This window comes from Hyaena hyaena, unplaced genomic scaffold (genome assembly GCF_003009895.1).
Source record: "Hyaena hyaena isolate Hyena2069 unplaced genomic scaffold, ASM300989v1 scaffold_68, whole genome shotgun sequence".
Taxonomy (NCBI): Eukaryota; Metazoa; Chordata; class Mammalia; order Carnivora; family Hyaenidae; genus Hyaena; species Hyaena hyaena.
The window spans coordinates 2388571-2412454 of NW_024080700.1; the positions used below are offsets into that span (position 1 = coordinate 2388571).

The 23884-nt window shown below is 43.2% G+C and overlaps 1 long non-coding RNA gene across 1 annotated transcript; it reads left to right on the forward strand.

Moving 5' to 3' along the window:
• The first annotated feature begins 1244 nt into the window (after positions 1-1244).
• LOC120232152 lies at positions 1245-7723 on the forward strand. Its single transcript, XR_005528506.1, has 5 exons — positions 1245-1321; positions 4318-4420; positions 4517-4625; positions 5538-5603; positions 7528-7723. It is a non-coding gene; the product is annotated as an uncharacterized LOC120232152 (long non-coding RNA).
• The last annotated feature ends 16161 nt before the right edge of the window (positions 7724-23884 follow it).

A 23884-nucleotide genomic window follows, 5' to 3' on the forward strand; every position in this document is an offset into this window, starting at 1 on the left:
TAAAATAATGGTCAGAAGCCATTTGTGTTCACAAAACCCAAACTCAGTGTTTGCTGAAGATTAAATATTCCACGGCAGATTTTATCCCCAAATTCGGGGAAGACATGACAAGAATGCAAACATTAATCCTTGGAGGGCCCTTAAATAAGTCTTTCCTCCCCCCATTTTCTGTTTGCTTTTTAAATTTTTTATTCAGGGAATAATAGGTGAGCCCTTCTGTGGATAATTAAGACACATGTAAATTGAAATTCTAAGGCCAGTAATTAAACTGAGGAGCTCCCTGGGTAATGTTTACTTTTTCCCTCCCAGATTGTGAGGTCAGTTCTTCAAGCTGCACTTTTTGTTTTTGCTTTCTTTTTCTCTCGATCACAGAGATGAAAGCCGCCTGAGTCTTAACAATAGCATCCTGTGCAAGAAGAGGTGGGGAGATCCACAGTGGGTTTAGTAAATAATGCACTCTGATGTCTCCAACTTGAAGTCCATATTTCAAGAGCCCTGCTGTATCTAATAGTATTTGGAATGAAAATTTAAGTCCCAAAGCTGGGGCCATTTGCAGAGAGAAAAGCTTGTGGAAAGTAGGTGTTAACATTCACCTCACAGCTCACCGCCACCTCACAACAAAGCACTTCCACCCCTCTTTGTGAAGTTTGTGTGGTGTACACGTCACACACTTGTGGTATGTCCTCTCTTCTTTTGGCTGCTGTCCACAAAATTATTAATAGCTGCTAAGCTTGGCTTGAGGCTTTGGGCATTTATTTTGGGTAAGAAAAGGTAGAAAGAGAAAAGGGACTTTCTAGGAACACATTGCCTTGTATATAACTCTGGAGCTGTTCCAAGAGCCCCTCTTTTGACCATCAGAAATACCTGTGAGATCCGACTATTGTTAAGGATTTATGTCTTTAGGTTGAAATCTTTCGGTTTCACTAGTTTGCTTTCAGATGCAGGTGCTGTGGTGCCGTTCTAGAAATGTCATGGCCCTTTGTCTGTATTCACAGGCTTATGTGCAGCAAGAAGCTTTGAAATCCAATAAATATTGAAATATAAGAATAGATTTCAGGAATTACTTTCCTGCTAAAATCTCAAGACAAAATTCCCTTTGTTCCCATGAGCCCCTTAGATCACACACGGCATTTGCATCCAACAGGGTCTCTGTAGCTCTTGTTTCTTCTGCTATCACATTGTGTTTATGATGTCATGAGTGGTTACCATGGAGGTAATTGTCATGATGTGGGAGATGTGTGAATTCAGGTGTGGAGAAACTCCGCAGCCTGAGATGATGGGTCTTTGAGAAAAAAAAGGACGAATCCCCTTTCATTCCTTGGTAACAAAAGGGTGAAGCAGGAAAAGATCGGGGAGGGGGGATGGAAATCTGATAACTGAAAATTAGCTTTTGAACAGAGTGCTTTTTTGCTTTGCATGACACATTGGAAAGTCTTCCATTTATTTGTTTACTTTTTAAAATTATATTTCAATCATTTATCTTATAGTATGGTGTTAAAAATAACTTTTGTGTTCCTTCTTGGAGAGAAATATATGGCTTGTGATAGCAGAAGAGAACACTATATTATGAAATCCAGGGTGAACAGGGAAATCTTTTGAATGATATACCAGGAAACTCAAAGGTGATTTGTTTTGCCCTGTCGGGGGTGAGAGGGAGGGGGAGGGGCAGGCTGTTGCAGTCTGCCAAAAAACTACAAAAAATAAGATCGAGCCAAGCTAACAATGCAGCCAGACCGGCTTGCTGCTGGCATTTGACAATCTACAGAAATGAGGCTGCAGAAATCCACAGGGAATTATTTCTTCCTCATGTTAATGAAGTGCCATACATTTCTTTCTTGGGATGAGAGGTGTTGGGGGTGAGGGCACGGGTGCTGCTGAGCAAGTATTTTAAGGAAATGATCCAGAATCCCCTGCCTCTGGCTTGGCATAATCAATGTCATTACTGCTTGTTTGGAAGCTTTGTCTTTTCTTGGAAAGGACCCAGCACTGGCAGATTCAAGTACTCAGTGTGGTGACCGGTAAAAGACGGAGGATGCCAAACCAAGTGCAGGGAGGCTGGGCGCCCTTGAGCACTGGATTCTGAGTAAAAGACCTGGGTTCCAGTCCCAACTTCGCCACTGTAGATTTTCTCTTTTGACCTTTCCTGAGGCCCTTAACAGCTCTGTTTGCTCATCCTCCTGATCAAGTGAGACCATTATAAAAATAAATATATGGGTTATAAAAATATATATATTTTAGGCAAGCTACAAATGCAAGCAGTGAGACATTATTTGGGGTTCCATGTCCGCACAAAGATTTGTAACTGTTTTTTTCATCCAGTGGTATCCTTCATGGACTTTCAGGGTGCAAGTGGGCACTTTGGAGACCATTGATGCTGATAGCCAACTCTCCCTGGCATTGCTTTGGGGAAAAGAGAACGTAATAGGGTTCCCAGAGAAAAAGAACCAATGGGACATCTATTTATCTCTCTCTCTCTCTCTCTCTCTATCTCTCTATCTATCTATCATCTATCATCTGTCTAAAATTAGATTTATTATGAGGAATTGGCTCATATAATTATGGAAGCCAAGAAGTTCCATGATCTGCCATCCGGGGTATAATTCAGTCTGGGTCTGAAGGGCTGAGAACCATGGAAGCCAGTGATGGAAATCCCAGTCCAAGGGCAGGGAAAATGAAATGAGATGTACTAGTTTAAGCAGCGAGGTAGGAACAAAGGGGCAAATTCTCCTCCACCTGTTGTTGTGTTCAGGTGCTCAGGGGATTGGATGATGTCCATCCACATGGGGAAGGGCATTCTGCTGATTCAAATGCTGATCTCATCCAGAAACATCCTCACAGACATGCACACTCAGAAATGATGTTTAATCTGGGCACCCTGAGGCCCACTCAAATTGACACCTAAAATTAACCAGCATGGAGGGTCATGTCCCCAGGCAATGCTGAGCTCCTGCAAGATCAAGTATAAACTTCTTAGCCTGATGTTTGGGGTCTTCCATAATCACTCCCCGACCAAACTTCTCAATCTCATTTCTTTACTCCATTAGGTATACACTCTTCCTTAGTCAAAACTCCTCTGTCACTTGAGGTACCTCTAGTCTTTCTAGTCTTCTCATTCCCAGCCAATTCTACCTGTTTCCTGGCTCACCCATCCTATATTGACCCTTCCCTGTGAACAACACCTGTTACTGGTGTCATGTATGCATTGTGCATGGTGTGCACTGCACAAGGACATCTGCCCAGGGCAGGGGGGAGAAGGCTTAAATCCAGCCAAATCATATGACTATCTGTGTCTGCTTAGAGGTCAGGTACTTTTTCTTAGTTGCAAAGAGGCACTGGAGAAGGGTGCCTGTAATATAGAATTACATACAGGTATTAGAATTAATTTTTCATCTATCTTTGTCCTACATTTGCTTGAGATTATAAGCTCCTTGCAGAGTCAGGCTTTGATTTTCTTATAGATAATCCCATGAAATAATGCACAATTTAGTTCTGAATTATGGCCAGAGCACTGGGTTCTGAGTAAGAGGCTGTGCTAGGTTCTTTAAGGCTAGAGCTAACTCATTTCTTTACGTATTTGTACCTTTCACACAAGAAGTCTTTAACAAAAGAGAAATTCATCCCCAATAAATATCTGATTGATCACTTATTTATAGTAACAGTGAGAAAACATCAATACTACTGTTTTCTAAGAATGTTTCAATACCTATCTTAGTTTATTGGAAGCAGAGGTAGTAATGGGACCATTTTCTTCTGAGGACTCTGAGAATAGTTTCTAGTTGGGGCTCTTGGGTCTGGATCTTCCTGGTCATTCAAGAGCCAGACTCTTCTCCATAGGCCGAGGAGGAGAGCCACGTGTCTTCCTCCGAGGTGTTCCTGGATCATTAGTGTGAAGACATGTGGGGAAGTGGCCATAAAATAATCCAAGAGGCCCTAGAATAGGAGTGAGCCCAGAGGCTGGAAGGGTGGTATGAGGCAGCTGAGACCAGTTCTCCTTGTATGGGGGCAGGCACAGGTGGAGCCCCTGGAGAGAGGTAACCACGAGTGGTGACGTAAAGCGCTCTCATTCACGTCCACATCTTCCATTGGTCTGTGTGCAGATGGACTCGTACATCTCCATCCCAGACCCATCTGTCACTGGTCTCTCCACTCAGAGGCCTCAAAGTCTCCCCCAGAGCCATTATGTCCCAAACGGATGGCAGGATCTTTTTACCCAAATCTGGTCATCTTCTAGTGTTCCCTCTTTCCATCCTTGCTTGGTAAAGTGGTTTGGCACGTTCATTTGCTCAACTCACTCTTCACTCCCAACTCCCATTCCAGGTTTACATCCATATTTCTTGCCTGAGACGGATGCTGTTCCCACCTTTCTGGACCTCCATATCTCCTCTGGCCTCTCCAGCCCCTTCTCCACACAACAGCTGGAGTAAGAATTTCAAAATGCAAATATCTATGTCCCACGTTCCCCAAAGTACCCTGCCTCCCTGCTCAAAACCTCTTAATGCCTTCTCATTTCTCTTAGGATGAAGACCCATATATCCTAAGCAGAGCCTCTAAGAACCCTTATAACCTGACCCCTGGCGACTTCTCCAGCTCCACCCAGGACCAGCACCCCCAGCTCGGTGCTCAGTGTATGAGCCTTCTTCCTGCTCCTCACCAGCTCCAGGCCCAGGCAGCTCCCTCTGCTGGGAATCCTCTCTTCTGCCATGGCTACTACGCCCACCTCATTTACCTAATTCATCCCTTCTCATTTTCCACATACCAGCTCAAGTATCATTTCTTCAGGGAAGCTGCCTCTGATTCTCAGACCACTTTAGCCCTTCTGCCTTGTACATCTTTGAGCACTTTTCCTTTATCATACATCAGAGTTTGTAATCATATATTTGTGGTTATTTGACTGATGTCTGTTTTCCCCAAAAGGTGGTAAGCTCTGGGATACCTGGTTAGATTTGCCTTCTACTACATCTCCAGTGCCCAGTACATTGTCAGATACACCTTACACTCTCAATTAGTCACACAACGAGTGAATGAGTGCATGAAGGTTGTTCAGGAATGAGGGGTCACCCCATGGGACTGCAGTGTTGGATACATGGAAGAAAGTAGCCAAAAGTGAGGTTGGGAACAAGCCGGTGGCCGAGATCTTATCCTTTGGCATGGGGTGCCATGCAGCCTGTAACACAGAGGTGAGACAGGCTACGAGCTGTTTAGAGCAGTAGCTCTGAGAGGGGTCTTGCATGGAGGGTAAAGGGTCTTGGAGCCAGGGAAGCATGCTAGGAAGCATCTGATGAAGATGGCCTGAGTTGGAGCAGTGGAAAGAGAAATGACAGCTGAGAACAAATGCTTTCAGTGTTTACCATTTCCATCCCCCACCCCAGTAGGAAAAGCAGTAGTAGATCAAAGACTTTGCATGATTTCAACATATTTTAATTTATTTGACCTGAATGTTGCTGGTATGTGGGGAAGAGAAAGAAGGGACTTAGAACTGGTGAGGCAATAGGCAATGTGGCAGAGTCATGAATCTGTACATCTTTCTCCTGTCCCAGGCAAAAGTGGCCCATGAAAGGTTGAGAGAAAAGGAAACTGTTAGGACCTGTTGCCCTGAGCTGATGGTGAGTTGGTATGTGAGGGAGAGTGAAATCCAGGAAGCCTCCTTTAGGGGCAGACATATTTGGTTTTTGGCCTCTTGTTCTGATCTTCCGAGTCTGTCATGGCAGCTTGTCTTAACTGAGACTCTGAGTGTCTTACAGTGGAGGACATTTTGAGAGGGGGATAGTGTGGGGAGCAGAGTAGTCTCAGGAACAGGAGACACCCAATGAAGGGTATTTGCCTCACCCTGGGCTTGGGGCCACATCTCCTATTTCACTTTTTCTTTTTTGTGATTCTTGTCATCTGAATCATGGTGACAGCACTAGGGTTGTATAATGGATTGCTTTCCTGTTTCACCACGGTTGAGGTAGGTAGAACACAAAGCTTGTTGCCACTAAGTTTTAGCTTTTTTACAAATGTCTTTAATGGGTCTAGCATCCCTTTCTAGCATGTGACCAATACAATAATACTATTGTGCTAATAGTGTCCATGCCTAACATATCCTATGTCATTGGATGTTTTCTTAACTGCAGGCAGGGCTGCAATATGCCAGTTGTGCATTGCCCAGTTCTGGCTAGTACCACTCATGTAAACTCCCATGGGAACAGTGCCCTCTGGAGGTGTGCAGGGTGGCAACCCTGCCCATGAAGTGTGCAAGGGAGGCAGTAGCCTTATTTTGCTGGCTCAGGATGGTGACATGACTTGTTCAGTGTCATGTGACAGGTAAATGCTGTCACTGCAGCTAGGGTCCAGCTTCTGAGTCTAAATCCAGTTTTAATTTTGTTGCATCTCCCAGCTAATCACTACTTGAGTCAATGCGTGAATGGAGAAAGATGAAGACACCGATCAGGAGCCCACACAGGGTCATGATTTGTTCTGAAGGTCCTTGACTGCTGTCAGCAGAGCCAGCTGCCTGGACCTGCAGTTCATCTGCCTGGACCTCATCCATTCTTTGTGCACTTTGCCCACATGGTGGGCTCTGGATGACATGGCCTTGGTGTTTTTCTACCTCCCATCCTGAATCCCTTGTATCTTTCTGGTGCACAAGGCCACACCTCCCCTGCCTGTCCCATTCCCTCAGGGCCTCGCTTCCAGCTACTAATAGGTCATCCTCTCCCATAAGGTGTTCATTAATAACGTGGAAAGCTGTAATTTCAGTTGGGAGTTGCAAAGGATAAAACAGCCTCTAAAGCAGAAAGGAATTACTCTATGTAATGGTGGACTTGCTGGCTGGGTGGGAGAGTTGTGAATCCATGGGGTTTTTATGAGGAAGAGCAGGAAAGGACCTCAGCAATCACACAATGCAGATTAGAAAAGAGAGGCCTTAAGAGTTAGTGTGTTTGCTGGGGCTGGACTGGGTTTTTCCATTATGCTATGCTTCCCTCAGGCATTTGAGTTGGGGGCCTTTCCTGACATCTTTTCCACCTTACGTGACTGAAGGTGGCCCTACATTTGGACCGTCTATGTCCCATCAGTATTTGGGAGAGCAGGAGGGCAGTGTCAAGGGGACAGGGAGCTTGGTCATTGGTGGCCTTAGACCCTGGCTTGACCCCAGGATCCATGCTTTTAAATGCTATTATAAAATGCAGTCCATCTAGAGCTCAGTACCTCTTGCCATCAGACTAATGCAGCCTTGGTGGAGGGCGGGGTGGCGGCTGGCTGCCTGGCAATCTCCTGGAGCCCGGGAGAGGGATTACGCTCGCTCAGGCAGCCTCATCACTGTAATAAAAATGGGAGTTATGCTTATTGACTCATCAGGACTGCCCATTTAGACGATTACCCCATTTCCAATCCCATTTCTAGAGAAAAGAGGATTGCCGGACACTTCCTCCCACCCCCACGCCTGGCAGGGCCCTGTCTGTCTGTGGGTTCACGGAGGTGGGGTGGGGGGATGTGTTGGAGGTAGGCACGCAGCAGGCTGCAAGCTTTGCCCTCTTTGTCTTCCAGAGCTGGCAAGCCACAGCGGGATGGCTGTCCCCTGAGAGATGGGAGAGGAGGGGAAACGACCCAGCAGGGGCCTGGAGCAGCTGGCTGGCGTCAATAATTTCCTGTAGGAGATTTTGCTGGCCGGGTACACGTCACCCTGCTGTTGCCCCTCTGTCCTCTCCCATGTGCTGCTAAAATAAACTAAAGCAACCCTTGGGCTGTGTTCACGTAAATGCAGTTATTTAACCTCATCTCTGTGGAGCCCAGGTATAAAATAGCATCACCTATTTGGAATAAGGGAGGAGGTGAGACAGAAAGGTCCCTGAGCAGCTGGAATACACATTATAAAGTTTCTCTTTCGCACAGAATAAGAGCCTTTTGGGCTCTTGCTCAGAGACCATTGACTCTTACTTAACACACAGCACTAATTAGTGTGGTGGGCTGCTTTCTGACACCCAAGCAGATTGTAAGTGGGAATTAAAGATGGAGGGAAGCTGGAGCCAACAGTTAAGAGCTAGACCAAAGATGTGACATCTGTGGGGACAACTGTGGGTGAGAATCCTGTCCAGAGGGGGATGTCGAATAGCTCGGAAGGTCCCTTCCAACCTTTCAGTTTCTAGCTCTGAGTGTGTCTGGTTTTGACTGTGATGAGGAGGAGCAGGAGGAGAGGAAGGAAGGACTGGGTGCAGTGAGGGGCTGTACGCAGCAGGAAACATAGTCTTGTGTTTGGGGGAGTCCCTGAGTTCTGGTGCTCAGAAGAACTCATCTGCTTTTGCTGGAGTCTTCCAGATACAGTGTCTGTTCTTTTTTTTTAACGTTTATTTTTTGAGAGACAGAGCATGAGCAGGGGAGGGAAGAGAGAGATGGAGTCACAGATTCTGAAGCAGTCTCTAGTCTCTGAGCTGTCAGCACAGAGCCCAATGTGGGGGTCCAACTCACGAACCACGAGATCATGACCTGATCCAAAGTTGGATGCTTAACCGACTGAGCCGCCCAGGCGCCCCTACAGTGTCTGTTCTTGATCCGCCTTTATTCTTTGCCAGCCAGAGTGAATTCTAATGGATGTTTCTAGAGAGAATTCTGAGAGACATTGTAGTGTAATGGATAGACATGCCATGGGGTGATGCAAGCCTGTGTTCAGATCCTGGGTCCCCACAAAGCTAGCCAGGTGATTGGTAAAATCACTGAGCCTCAGTTTCCTCATCTGTATATCTACTATATACATTGTGCATCATGCACCTGCCTGCCCCCAGCCCTTCCCCAGCTCCCCACCGCTCCTCCATGTTCTCAGGGTAAACTCCTTCCCAGACAAGAGTTGCCAAGACACCCAGTAAAGTTTGACTTTCAGACAAATAACAAATAATTTTTAAGTGTTGTTATGATTCAAATACTAAGAAAAATTCTTTATCTGAAACTTAGGTTTCATTGGGAATCCTGTATTTGGAAATAAACTTTTTAGTTTAGAATCATTTTAGATTTCCAGACAAATTATGAGGCTAGTATAGAGAATTGCCCTATAGGTAAACATCTTATGTCAGTGTGATGTATTTGTCACAACTGATGAACTAATCTTGATATATTATCATGACATAAAGTCCAACTTTATTAGATTTCCTTATTTTTCCCCAAATGCCCTTTTCTGTTCCAGGATCCCACCCAGGATAGTACATCACATTTAGTCATCTTGTGTCCTTACGCTCCTCGTGGCTGTGACAGTTGTGACTTGTTTTCGATGACATGAGTATTCTGAGGAGTACTAGTCAGGCATTTTGTAGGATGTCCCTCAGTGGGGGCCCGTCTGATGTTTTCCTCGTGACTAGACTAGGGCAGTGAGTTTGGGGCAGTAGGACCACGAAGGCAGAGTGCTGTTCTCATTCTGTCATGTGACTGCTACATACTGTTTGTGTGACTTATCACCGTTGATGTTGACCCTGATCACCTAGCTGAGGTAGTGTTTATCAGGTTTATCACCTTGTATTTTATTTGCCAAATCTGGTAGCTCTTCAAGGCCTAGGAATCCTTTATGACTGAAAGACAGAAAGATCTATATTTCTTACTGCCTTACTGCTGCAGAGTTTTTCTGCTCCAACCTTAGAACAGTTTCCTCTACTAGGGCCTGGTTAGGTGCTGGGCCCCTGCTCTGGATCTGTTCTCAGCTGGTAGTGGTCTCTGTGCGTATGATCCCAGTGCATCCCTAGCATTTTGCACAGTGCCTGTTGGTACTTAATAAGTAATTGTTGAATATGTGAACAGTTGGTTATTCCAGACAATTTAGGTAAAACCTCTAGTAAAGTGCCTGCCTTATAAACAGTATATGTTCAGGAAATGCCTGTTTTCTATCTCAATATAGAGAGAATTATATTTTCTAGATTTGAGCCACTGTATTAAGTTTGTGCTTGCCCGACATCCCCAACATATGCCCCTACCTGGAGACAAGATTCTGGAGCAGTGGTCTCCTAGGGTTCCCTCAGAGTCACAGTTACCTGCGTCAACGCGTCAAGGGGGCCACTTAATGACAGAGATGTTTGGCTAAGTAGGCTACTCTCGGTCAATTTGAAAATTAAAAAGGCATCCTTCTCCCAATGGAAAAACTGCAAATTATGTACCCCTTGGCCCAAATTTTCATAATCAGCCCCTTGACCCTTTGTTATTTCGTGAAAGGGACCCACCTCACTCTCTTTTTATGGCCTACACACAGCACATATGTGAATAATGTTTATACCCAGTGTTGCTTATCCTTGGTGATTACTATACATGCAGGTTTAGGAGTAGGTGAACTTTTCTCTTTTCACTCATCCGGTGTAGTTGTGACCCCATTCCTGAGATCCAAAGGAAGGAGACACCTCATATAGTAGTCCAAGGAATCTCTGATCAACTGTAGGGCTAATTGTAATGTTTATCATTTGTTATCTCCCTGAAGGCAGGTGCTTCACCTACCTCACCTGTAATCTTCTCAGTAGCCCCACGAGTCGAGAATTATTATTTCCATATTTCAAATAAGAAATCTCCGGTTTGATGTGCTTTAAGAATTTGCCCACGTTTGTTTGTGGTAGAGTCAGGCTTGGGGCTAGGGCTGTGTACTTGAGTCTGAGCTCTGTCCTTTGGGGTTGGCAGTCTCTTCACGGTTCAAAAAGTTCTGTAAGATGGAGTCAGCATTTCCCAGTGGCTTGTGCCCATCAGAATGGTTCTTAGGTCTTTGTATTCCCCGGATACCTCACTGAGTCAGGCCTCCATCTATCCATGTCTACACACCTGCCAGAGCCTCCTTCATGGGTTCCTGGACCTGGATTCCTCTCCCATAGCCTGGTTACTACCGTGCTGCTATTGCCCTACTCCAGAATCACATGGATGCTAATTTTCAGCCTTATATATCCTCTGTCTTGCTTTCAAGACTCTGTACTCTATTCTTCCCCCACATCTAACTTTATCTGAGTTAGCCACAGTCTTTTGCATGGCCTGCATGGAGGCCATCCACACTCTACTTCAGTGTGCTGAATATGTCCTTGGAGACCCTGAGCCTTTTCTCCCCTCCTGAGATTCTCCCTTTCTCTTCAGATCCTGGGACAGGTTCCTCCTGAAAGGTATACTGACTAGTCCCTAACCCACTTACCTCTCCTTAGATCTCCATGGCACCTGGCTGTGCAAGACCTGAATTAGTTCAGAGTTGCCCTCTGGCTTATGTGTGATCTTAGGGAGATCCCCTGGACTTCTAATCCAGTTTCCCAATCTGAATTGCAGTCTTCTGAAGGACAAAAACCTCTTTATAAACAAAATCAACTTTATTGAGGTGTAATATACACATATAATAAAATGCACCGGTTTTAAATTCTCACTTTAATAAGTTTTGACAAATGTAAACATCCATGTAACCACCAACACAATGTATAGAACATTTCCATCACCTCAAAAGTCCTTCTGTGGCCCTTGCAGTCAATCCCCTACCCCCAACCCAGACAACTACTCAGTGGATTTCAGTATTACAGGTTAGTTTTGCCTGATTTTGAATTCTACATAAATCTAGTCGTAAAGAGTGTACTGTTTTGTGTCTGGCCCCTTTTGGCTCAGCACAGTGTTTTAAAAGTTCCTCCATATTGTGTGTACCCACAATTCATTATTTTTCATGGCTGAGCAGTATTCCATTGGATACACAAAACACAACTTGCTTATCCATTTACCTGTTGGTGGATATTGGGGTTGTTTCCAATTTTAGCCATTGTGAATAAAGGGGCTTTAAGTGTTCATGCACAGGTCCATGTGGGCATGTTTTCATTTTGCTTTGGTGTACACCTAAGGGCAAAATTTCTAGGTCATATAGTAAGTATGTATTTAATTTTATTTGAAATAAATTATTTCCCCAAATGATGACTCTGTTATATACCCTACCAGCAATGTAGGAAAGTTCCAGTTGCTCCACATCCTCACCCACACTTGACATTGTCAGTTTTTAAAATTTCAGTGAGTAAACAGTCATATCCCATTATGGGTATAATGTGAATTTCCCTGATGATTAAAGATGTTGAACACCTTTTCATGTGCTTATTGGTTAGTCATATATTTTCTTTTGTGAAGTGCTTGCTGAAAATTTATCTGTTCCAAATTTTTTATTGTATATCTTTTATTGTATATCTTTTGAGTTTTGACAGTTCTTTCTATACTTTTATGGAAATGCTATCAGATATATTTTTTGTGGCTATTTTCTCTGACCATGGCAAATCAAGAAACATACACTTTCTTTTTTTTTTTTTTTAATGTTTTTATTTATTTCCAGGAGAGAGAGACAACGTGAGCAGGGGAGGGTCAGAGAGAGAGGGAGTCACAGTCTGAAACAGGCTCCAGGCTCTGAGCAGGCAGTCAGCACAGAGCCCGACGCAGGGCTCGAACCCACGAACCGCGAGATCATGACCTAAGCGAAAGTCGGACGCTTAACCGACTAAGCCACCCAGGCGCCCCAGAAACATACACTTTCTTAACTGTGTTTTATTTTTTTTTAATTTTTAATGTTTGTTGATCTGAGAGAGAGAGGTGGGGGGAGGGGCAGAGAGAGAAGGAGACACAGAATCTGAAGCAGGCTCCAGGCTCCAAGCCATCAGCACAGAGTGCAACATGGGGCGTGAATTCTTGAACCGCAAGATCATGTCCTGAGCTGAAGTCAGATGCCCAGCTGGGTGCCCCTTAACTGTATTTTATTTATTTATTTATTTATTTATTTATTTATTCATTCATTCATTCATTCATTCATTTTTAGTATAATTCATTATCAAATTGGCTAACATACAGTGTGAAAAGTGTGCTCTTTGTTTTTGGGGTAGATTCCTATGGTTCATTGCTTACATCTGACACCCAGTGCTCATCCCAACATGTGTCCTCTTCAATGCCCATCATTCGTTTCCCCCTCCTCCATCCCTCCATCTACCCTCAGTTTGTTCTTTGTATTTAAAAGTATCTTTTAGGGGCGCCTGGGTGGCTTAGTCGATTAAGCGTCCGACTTTCGCTTAGGTCATGATCTCGCGGTTCGTGGGTTCGAGCCCTGCATCGGGCTCTGTGCTGACTGCCAGCTCAGAGCCTGGAGCCTGTTTCAGAGTCTGTGACTCCCTCTCTCTCTGACCCTCCCCTGCTCACGCTGTCTCTCTCTATCTCTCCTAGAAATAAATAAAAAATATTAAAAAATAAAAATAAAAAAAAATAAAAGTATCTTTTGGTTTGCCTCCCTCCCTCCCTCTTTGTTTGTAACTATTTTTTCACCTTCCCTTCCCCCATGGTCTTCTGTTAAGTTTCTCAAGATCCACATAATACGTTCCAGTTCCATCCACGTTGTGGCAAATGGCATAATTTCATTCTTTCTCATTGCCAAGTAGTATTCCATTGTATATGTAAACCACGTCTTCTTTATCCATTCATCAGCTGATGGACATTTAGGTTCTTTCCATAATTTGGCTATTGTTGAAAGTGCTGCTATAAACATTGGGGTGCGTGTGCCCCTATGCATCAGCACTCCTGTATCTCTTGGATAAATTCCTAGTAGTGCTTGCTGGGTCATAGGGTAGTTCTATTTTTAATTTTTTGAGGAACCTCCACACTGTTTTCCAGAGTGGCCACGCCAGTTTGCATTCCCACCAGCAGTGCAAGAGGGTTCCCATTTCTCCTTAACTGTATTTTAAAGAGAAGATTTTAATTTTGATGACATTAAAATTTATCCATTTTAATAATTTTTCTAATTTTATGGCAAATATGTTTTCTATACTGTGAAGCCTTTATCTGTCCCAAGATTGTGAAGATTTTCTCCTAAGTTTTCCTGTAGAGATTTTATTTTTGTTTATTATATTTATTTTGTTTTTTACATTCAGTCTAACGTATGGTCTATCTTGTTGAATGTTCCATGTGCACTTGGAAAGAATGTATATTTTGTACTAGGTGAATGTCATTAGGCTTGACAGTGATATTCATCTATATTTTTATTGATTTTATGTCTCTTTATTCTATCAGTTATTGAGAGAGGAGTGTTAAAGACTCCAACTGTAATTTAAATTTATGTTTCTCCTTTCGTTTCTGTCCAGTTTTGTTGCATGTATATTAAATATCTGTTATTAGGTGAATACCCATTAAGATTGGTTTTAAATCTTCTGACCTTACTGAATTGACTCCTTTATCATTGTGAAATGTCTCTCTCTCTCTGGTAATATTCCTTGCCCTGAAGTCTACTTCCTCTGTTATGAATATAGTTCGTCCTGCTATCATATTTGCATGGTATATCATTCCTTCACATTTTAACTTTTAAGCTATGTATGTTTTTTATATGTAAGATGAATTTCTTGAAGAATAGCTTACTCTTTTTTATCCAATCTGACAATCTCTGAATTATACTTGCTGTGTATAGTCTATTTACACTTAATGCAGTTATTGAAATAGTTGGTTTAAGTCTACCACCTAGCTATTTGTCTCAGTTATTTTTTGCTTTTTTTCTTTGCCTTCTCTTGGATTAATTGAATATTCCATTTTATTATTTCTTCATTTTATTATTAATTGTATATTATCATTTATTATTATTTCATTTTATGTTTTTCTTTTTCTGTGTGTCTGGTTGCAATAGGAATTATAATATGAGTTTTTAACTACCAAAGTGTACCTTCAAAAAATATCCTACTTCACATACAATGTAAGATTCTTACAGCAGTACATTTCCATTCCCCTTTCAGGGCTCTGTGCTATTATTCTCATACATTTCATTTCCACATTTATTATGAACCTCACAATACATTGTTACTATTTTTGATTTAGATAATTATCTTTTAGAAGAATTTGTTAAATGAGAAAAAAATATTTTATGTTTACCTACATACCTTTCCTTTCCTGTGTTCTTCACTGTTTTGTGTAGACTTGAGTTTTCATTTGAAATAATTTTCTTTCAGCCAGAAAGTATTTAACTTTTGTTAAGTGTGGTACTGGGTTGCTGGCAATGGAGTCTCTCAGAATTTTGGTCTTAGTTTTTGAAGGAAATTTTCCCTGGCCATGAAATCTGTGTGGTCACTTTTTTATTTCATCATTTAAAAAATATCATTCCATTATCTTCTTACTTGCATGAGATATTTCTCATCTATCCTCCTGTATATAATGTATCTTCTTTCTCTGGCTGCTTTGAAGATTTCCCCTTTATGAATTGCTTTTACCAATTCAGTTATGATGTGTGTTAAAGTGTTCTTTATATTTATCCTGATTGATGTTAATTGAGCCTTTAGGATCTGTGCGTATACAGTGTTCATTAAAGATTTGTAAATTTTTCAAAGCTTTATCTGCCTCAGCTCCTCTATCTCTAGGGTACCAATTAAACATACATTAGACTGTTTGGTATTTTCCCACAGGTTACTTAGGCTATCTTCATTTTTCCAGCCTTTTTCTTCCCCCTATTTTGTGTGTCAGCTTGTATAGTTTTTACTGTCCTGTCTTCAAGTTCACTGACCTTTTCTTCCACGGTGTCCAATCTGGTTGTAATGCCCTCCACTTAGTGTTTTATTGCAAATATTTCATTTTGAGCTCCAAAAGTTCTGTTTGGATTAAAAAATAGTTTCCATTTCTCTTCTCATTTGGTTCATGTTTCCATCCATCTCCTTAAAAATATTATAGCTGTTTTCAGTCACATGTCTGCTATTCCTTCATCTCTCTTGTTTCTGATCTGTTTCCACAGATTGATTTTTCAGTTATGGTTCATGTTTGCTTATTTATTTTAATGTCTAATAATGTTTAATTGAAGGCAGAACACTGTAAATGTTAAATCGTTGTTGAATTTTATTCTGTCAGGCAGTTAATTTACTGTTACTAGTTGAATAGCCATTTAGGTTTGTTAGTAGTGCTAGTTTAATACTACTTTTAAGACTTGTCATTTCTAGGGTCCCTACTGAATTCCCTGGTGTTCAACACATTTTCTTCATTTTAGTTTGTTGGAATTTCAGTGCTTCCCAGCCACGTGTAATAGTTGTGATAGTTGTTCAGCTTATAGCTCTCCAGTCATTGTTCTTTCTCTGATAGTTGTTCTCTGTGTGGTTTTATGGAATCACACCCTACATATGCAATTCGTTGTTTATACAAACAAAAGCACCCAGTGAAGATGGCTGTAACTCTTATGTTGCTGTTTCTTCTGTGGTACTCTGTTTCCCAAATTCCAACCACCTGAACCTCCCTTAACTTTTATCCCTGTCTCTTAGACTCAGGGAGGCTCCCATCCTCTAATTGAGTTCCCCTTCCTTGTCCAAAAGTCTGATAAGTGACTCTAGACAGAAAGCCAGGATAATCATAGGACTCACCTCAATTGTTTCCTTTCTCTTAGACATCACAGTTTTGTGCACCTATTGTCCAATAGCTGAAGAATTGTTTTATACTTTTGTCTAGTATTATAAAAGCATATTATGACAGGACTAATTTGTACATTCCATCAGGGAACTACCTCATAAACTTCTATAGTTATCAGAGAGTTAACTAAGTGCTGAGCACAAAGCAGTATTAGAGAAATCCAATGGGTCTGCCCACCTAGGATGTTTTGCTCATATTCAGAGATAGAACATGACATTGGGACAGGGGTTTCTTAAAGCATCCAAGCCCTCTGAGAGCAGAATGTCATAGCTATAAGGTATTGAACATCATTCTTCCTTTCCCTGTGAGCTCCTGGCCAAACGTAGTATCGTGTCTAAGAACCATCATAATAGATTCATACAAGGCCAAGTTACTGGAGAATGGGAATGTAGGTTCCCATTACTGTATCCTATTCTCTCTTTGTATCATGGTGAGTTTCATTTTCCTATCCCTGACTCTGCTTTCACCTTTCTGAGATCTGGATGATCTGAACATCTGAGATTTCCAGTTGCCTCTCTAGAAGCAGTGAAAGTATGTGTAGGGTTAGGTGAGGAGAAGTTAGGTTGAATCAAGGGAGTAATTACTAGTTTAGACTACTTCTATTTATTTAACTGGCAGAAAAAATTCATGTATTCTTAAGATACTGTTGTTGCCTTTTGCGAGGGATCTCTGGGGGCAAGTAACATTTTATGACATCACTGGGGAGGACTTTCTAGACCCAAGCACTGTTGTGTGTGATATTAGTGGAAAGTCCATGGGCTTGCCTGATGGTTAATTTTATGTGTCTAATTGGGTGCAATTGGGTCATGGGGTGCCCAGATATTGGTCAGACTCCAGGTGTCTCTGTGAGGGTAGTTTTGGGTGAGTTTAAATCGACAGTCTGAGCAAAGGAGATTGCCTTCCTTAATGTGGGTGGGCCTCATCCAAATCAGTTGAATACCTGAGTTGAGCCAAAAGCCTGACCATATCCCATCCTCCTGCTTTGAGCTGGAACACCTGTTTTATGGTTGGTTTGTTTTTTCCTGCCTTTGAACTCAAACTGAAACATAGGCTCTTTCTGGATCTCAAGTCAGCTGGTCTTTAGATTAGAACATTGTCTTTGGATCCATTGGCTCTCCTGGTCCAGTTTGTTGACTCACCCAGCAGAGCTTGGGACTTGTCAGCCTCCATAATTGTGTGCGCACACACACACCCAACCACACACGCACACACACACACACACACAGAGAGAGAGAGAGAGAGAGAGAGAGAGAGAGAGAGATCCTATTGGTTCTCTTTCTCTGGGGAACCCTGACGAATACAGCTAATACAGACTAATAGGAACCTCATAGACATTTCTATTTTCAAATCTTCCCTCTGCTATCTATTAACCTTATGATCTCAGACAAAAAAAGAATCTAGGCCCCAGATTCTTTCCTGTAAAGTATAGATTTTTTGCCTCTCAGAGTTGGTAGGCAAGTGAAAAAAGGAATGTAAACATGGCCCATTGCTAGATGAAGAATATGTAGATATCTGGAGGGTCCTTTCTTCTATGGTTTTGTTCCCCCAAACCCTAACCTACTCAAGAGAGAAGATTCTTGCTGGAGGGAGGGTTGGCAGGGAGACTCTGCAGTCTCCACTTCCTCTATGCTTCTCAGGCGAGGCAGGTGAATCAGGGAAAGAGTCATTCACCAGCAACTTGGATTCACCTACTAGCAGGACTTTGAGGAAATTGTATCCAAGGATACCATGTTAGGGTTCTTCAGAAAAACAGAACCAACAGAATAAATGTAGGCATGCAGAGAGAGGTTTATTGTGAGGCATGGCTCATACCATTATGGAGGCTGAGAAGTCCCACAATCTGCACCATCTGTAAACTGTGGGCCTATGAAAGTTGGTGGTATAGTTCTAGTCCGAATCCAAGGCCTGAAAACGGGGGAGCCTATAGTGTAAGTCCTGATTCAAGTCCAATGGCCCAGGAACCAAGAGTGCTTGTATTTGAGGGAAGGATAAGATGGATATCCTAGCTCAGACAAAGGGCAAATTTGCCCTTCCTCAGCCTTTTTTTTTTTTTTTAATTGTATTCAGGCCCTCACTGGATTGGATGATGCTCATCCACATTGATAAGGGCAGTTGTCTTTATTCGGTCTGCCAGTTCAAATGCTAATCTCTCCTGGAAGTCATCTTCACAGATACTCAGAAACCATGTGTTACCAGCTATCTGGGAATGCCTTAGCCCAGTCAGGTAGACACCTGAAATTTTCTGTCACAGATATTTTAATAACAGTCCCCTCTATGTCTCTAGTGCAGTGTCCTTAAAAAATGCTATGTCTTCTGTACTGGGTCCTATGACGTGAGCAGAGAGATGATTTCTCCTCAAGTTAATATGTATATATCTCTCTACTTTTCTTCAGTCCTTTACTTATTCTTTCAAGAAATACTTACTGAGCACCTACTATGTGCTCGGAACTGTGCTAGAAGTACTGAAGATCTGTAGTCAACAAGACAAGGTAGTCATGTTTAATAAACTCATGTTTATTAAGGTATAGACAGATAATTATGCAACAGCAATGACAAATATCAGGGCATTTTTATGTAAGCCCCAACCACAGACCAGAAATCTGCTATTTCCCCCAGCTATATCTCCCAGCTATTTCAAGTGCTCTCCATACTCCCCCAGTCCCCTACCCACCTACCAGCTCTGCTGAGCTCCCCTGCTCCTGTCTACCTTGTATCAGCACTTGGCTGTCCCCCAAACTCTCCCCCCTTCTTGTGTTCCCTATATCTGGAAATGTCATCACCATCCACTCAGTTGCCCTGAAGTTGGGATTTAGCTTTGTTTTCTCCCACTCTCCTTATCCAAGTAGTCACTAAAGATGATATATTTATTGAACACTTAGTATATCTCAGACTCTGCTCCTTGTATCTTACTATCTTGTTCAATCTTTGCAACCCTAAATTAAGTATAGATTCTCACTGTCTCCATTTTACTGATGAGGCAACTGAGGCCAGAAGATGGTAAGTGAGCCATGGACGATGCTCAACTGTAAATGATAGAGCCAGGACTGAACCAAGCAGCCTGTCTTTAGAATCTGTTCTGTTAGTCATTACAGCAAAGTGCTTCCTGGTCTGGGAGGAGAGACAGGCAGTAAACCAAGAATTCTGCAAATAATTATTGAATTACCATGGCAATAAATGCTGTAAAGGAAAAGTGAAGACTTTGTCTAAGATGGCAGGGGCACTGCGGGAAGGGAGGAGAAGTGTTTCTCTGAAGAAGTGACCTTTACATTGAGCCTTGTGATGTCAGCAGGGGTGGGGCACAGAGAGGGGGAGCAAATGTCCATGATAGACCCAGAGATATCAGGCTGGCTCCATCCCTTCCACATCCCACAAATGGCCAGCCACCTGTTTTCCTTAATGCACAGTGTGATCTGGTCCCATTTAACTTGATTCTTATTCATAATGTTGACTGCCAGGAAGTTGCCCCAATTGCTGTCCTGTGCCCTTGACCAAGGACTGGCAGACATTTTCTGTAAAGGGCCAGATAGTAAATATTTCAGGCTGTGTGGGCCAGTCAGTCTGTTGTTGCAGGTATGCAACCTACCTCAGTGGTACAAAGGCAGCCATGGGTGATATGCAAATGAGTGAGCATGGCTGTGTTCCAATAAAACTTTACAGACACTGAAATTTGAACCTCATATACTTTTTTTTTTAATGTTTTATTTATTTCTGAGAGAGAGAGAGAGAGAGAGAGAGAGCGTGAGCAGGGGAGGGTCAGAGAGAGAGGGAGGCACAGAATCTGAAACAGGCTCCAGGCTCTGAGCTGTCAGCACAGAGCCCGACGCGGGGCTCGAACCCACAAGCCGTGAAGTCATGACCTGAGCCGAAGTCAGACGCTTAACTGACTGAGCCACCCAGGCGCCCCGAACCTCATATACTTTTAAGTGTCACAGAATATTATTCTCCCTTTGATTTTGTCAACCATTTAAAAATGTAAAAATGGGTGCCTTGGTGGTTCAGTTGGTTAAACGTCGAACTTCAGCTCAGGTCATGATCTCACTGTCTGTGAGTTCAAGTCCCACATCCACTCTGTGCTGACAGCTCAGAACCTGGAGCCTGCTTCAGGTTCCATGTCTTCCTCTCTTTCTGCCCTTCCCCTGCTCGCACTCTGTCTCACTCTCTCAAAAATAAATAAACATTTTTAAAAAATGTAAAAACTATCCTTAGCCCATGAGCTGGCCATATAAAAACAGGTGTGTGGGGGGTGGGGGTGCTGGATTTGGTGGCTGAAGTTTGCCAGTGCTGCTCCAGACCATCTTTCCAACTACCCTACAGATATCTTTCTCCCCCTGCCTGCTCCATAAGCTCCCCAAATAAATGTCTCCAAACTCAAGCTCATTACTCCAGTGAAGTCAGCTCTTTTGATATTGTGATTTCTGTTCCTCTGGGGATGTTGGAACAGAAAAAAAAGCACAAGAACCACTATTGTAGCTATGCTGGGCTGGAGAAACTTAATGGGGCACATTCCTGCCTTTCCCCATCTTTCGCCTTATCCCTCTTCTCTCCACTGCCAAACTTCTCTTAAGACTTGTATCTACTCCCTGTCACCATTTCATCACTTCCCACTGCTCACTCCACACCCCCTCCAATCTGGCTTCCACCCCGTCGCGCCACAAAAACAGCTCCCACAAAGGTCACTGATGACCTCAGTGTTGCTAAATCCAAAGGACATTCTTCAGTTCTCATCTTACTTGCAATTGATACTGTGACCACTCTCTCCTTCTTGAACATACTCCCTGTGACTCTGGCTGCCCTTTCTCTTCCTCCTCTGTGCACCTTCCCTCCACTACCTGGCCCTGACCTGTTGGAATTCCTAAAGGCTGAAGCCAGGGCCTATTTGACTTCTCCCTTGAGCTATTCTTTTTGGGTGTTCATGCATCTCTAGCTCCCATCCCGACTGCTTCTCTGAGCTACAGCCCATCCATCTCTCCATTTTTTACCTGAAGTCTCCTCTCAGACTTGAGGTAAGCACCTCAAACTTCACATGTCCCAAACCAAAATCACCCACTCATCCAACTGTCCACTCAGCTAACAAGCAGTTACTGAGCACTTGTTATCTGCCAGATACCATACTAGTTGCCAAGAACACAATTTTTAGTAAAAAGAGACAGAGTCCTGCCCAGGGTCTCCTGTAGACCCAGAGTCTACAGGAGAGATACACGTTGACCACACCTTCACACAACTGATTTCCCACAACTCATCTCTCTATTGCCCTGGCCCTGTCCTGTTGCCCTTATCTAGGGAATTGGCACTGCCATCTGCCCTTTAGCTAGAGGAGTGCTGGACACCTCCCTGACCCCGACCAAAGCCCCACAGTCTACCTGCCAGTCCTCTGGACTTACACTTAAAATATCCCTTGAGATCCTGTCTCCCCTTGCCACCACTGTCCACTCTGTCCTGGCCACCACCATATCTCTTGCTAGGCCACTGGTTTGCCCACCTTGGTCCTACTCTTCAGCCAAGTCATCTTTCCAAAACAAAACTCTGGCCATGCCACCTCCTTCCTCCCTTCCATACGATGACACCAATTAAAGTATTTCTAAGACTTCCATTGTTCTTCGAATAAAGAGTGGGAGAGTCTCACCAGAAACCCACATGCCCCTCCTGGCTCCTTTGGCTTCATCTCCACACACTGTTCCCCCCAAACCATGATCTGGCCTCTCTAGATTGTTCCCGGCCCTCATTTTTATGGCACTTCTTTCCTGCCTTGAAGCGTGCTGCTCCCTTGGGTGAGGATGCTGCAGTCTCTTCTCTCTGCCCAAATGTGTCTGACTATCCCCTTGGGTCTCAGTTCCACCATCACTTCGTAAGCAAGGCCCTCCCTGACTTCTCTGCTAGGTCAGACAGTCCTGTGAGAGCTTCGGACAATTCCCTGCACCACCCCTTATGGCACTGCCACACTGCAATCTATGTCTGAAGGTTTGATGCTTTAATTACTATTTGCCTTCCCAGTTGTTCCCCAAGGACAGGAATTCTGTCTTTTGACTCAAAAATCTGTTTTCAGCAACTAGCACAGTGTCTGCTAGAAAGTAAGTGCTCAGTAACCATTTAATTGGGTAGTCGGATGGATGGATGGATGAATGGATGGATGCATGCATGCATGTCATTTCCCTGTCTGAAGCGTTTTTCCTGTCTACCTTTCAAGGTCAGTTCAAATGCCACCTCCTACATGAAGTCTTCACTGATACTCTTGGTGGAACTTCACCTCCCTCTCGTGTCCCTGTGCTCTGCATATAACTCTGTCACAGCATTGATTGCCTTTCACCTTGTGTTACTGTGCTCACAGCTATTGTCCCCATGGTGCTGGTGTTTTGGGACATCCAGGACCAGTTTTGCTCATCTTTGTATCTCTTGCTTGGCATGGTACCTTGGACATGGGAGGCACTCAATAAAGACTTGCAGAATTGATTTCTTTATATAGTCCAGGTCATTCTAACTCTGACAATGCTCTCTCCCCCAAAACATTATGTTATAACCACAGACAGAGGCCGAGCAAGGGAAACTCTTGCCACTTGCACCTTTGTCATGTCACCTCCCCTCTTGCCCTGGAGGTTACTAGCCACCCAAAGGTCTTTTCTCTCCCCAGCTCACTTTAAGACACAATGCCAAATTTCCTTGTCCTCACTCACTGTTACTTTTCTGAGTTGGTGGTGGTTCAGCAAGTTTATTAACAAGATTCCTCACTGCCTAGGGACCTATTTCATTCTGCCTGCTGATTTGTTGCATTTAATTTTTCTAAGAATTCCCTTACCTGTGTCCTTATCAACAGCTGTGTTTACATGGCCTTAATTACTTCATAATTGTATATATCCATCTCTTTCCCTTTATTTTTCTTGCTGAAGTCTGATGGCTAAAACAGGAACCCAGTAACTCACTCAGCTTCCTTTCTTCCCCATAGCGATGAAACAAGCTTAGAAAAAGTTGGAATAGCTGATACCTGTTCCTGACCTTATAATTTCATTTAAAAAATTTATAACATGATTTTGTTTTAGTGCCCCTGGTATTTTGCGATCCCAATTAAATTCAGTTATTACTGATCCCTACTTTCTTTCTGCTCCCGTCTGTACTTTCTTACGTACTGTGGACTCTGATCTGCCTGGCATTTTGGGACAGTAGGATATTCTGTTTAGCCAAGGTACCATAACTGGTTTATACGGACCCCCAATTTTCATACGATTAAAAGCACAGTAAAAAATTCTTTCACTGTATTGCTAAGCAAATTTTTTAAAATACAAGCGATGCTTTTGCCATGCCAGATCCTGTCTCAAGGGCTTGCCAAGTGTTCCCTCATGTCATCCTGAGAGAAATCCTATGAACTGGCTTATGGGGAACCTGCTGCACCCAGATGCTAAGTAACCTGCCCAAAGCCACAGGACTAGGAGTGGGGGACAAAGGACTCTAACTCCAAACATCTAACTTATGATAGAATGCTTGGTCTACCTTCTCAGATGATCCCGAGGGCCCTTTCAGTTGCCCTGGGCTTTCATGAGGAATCATG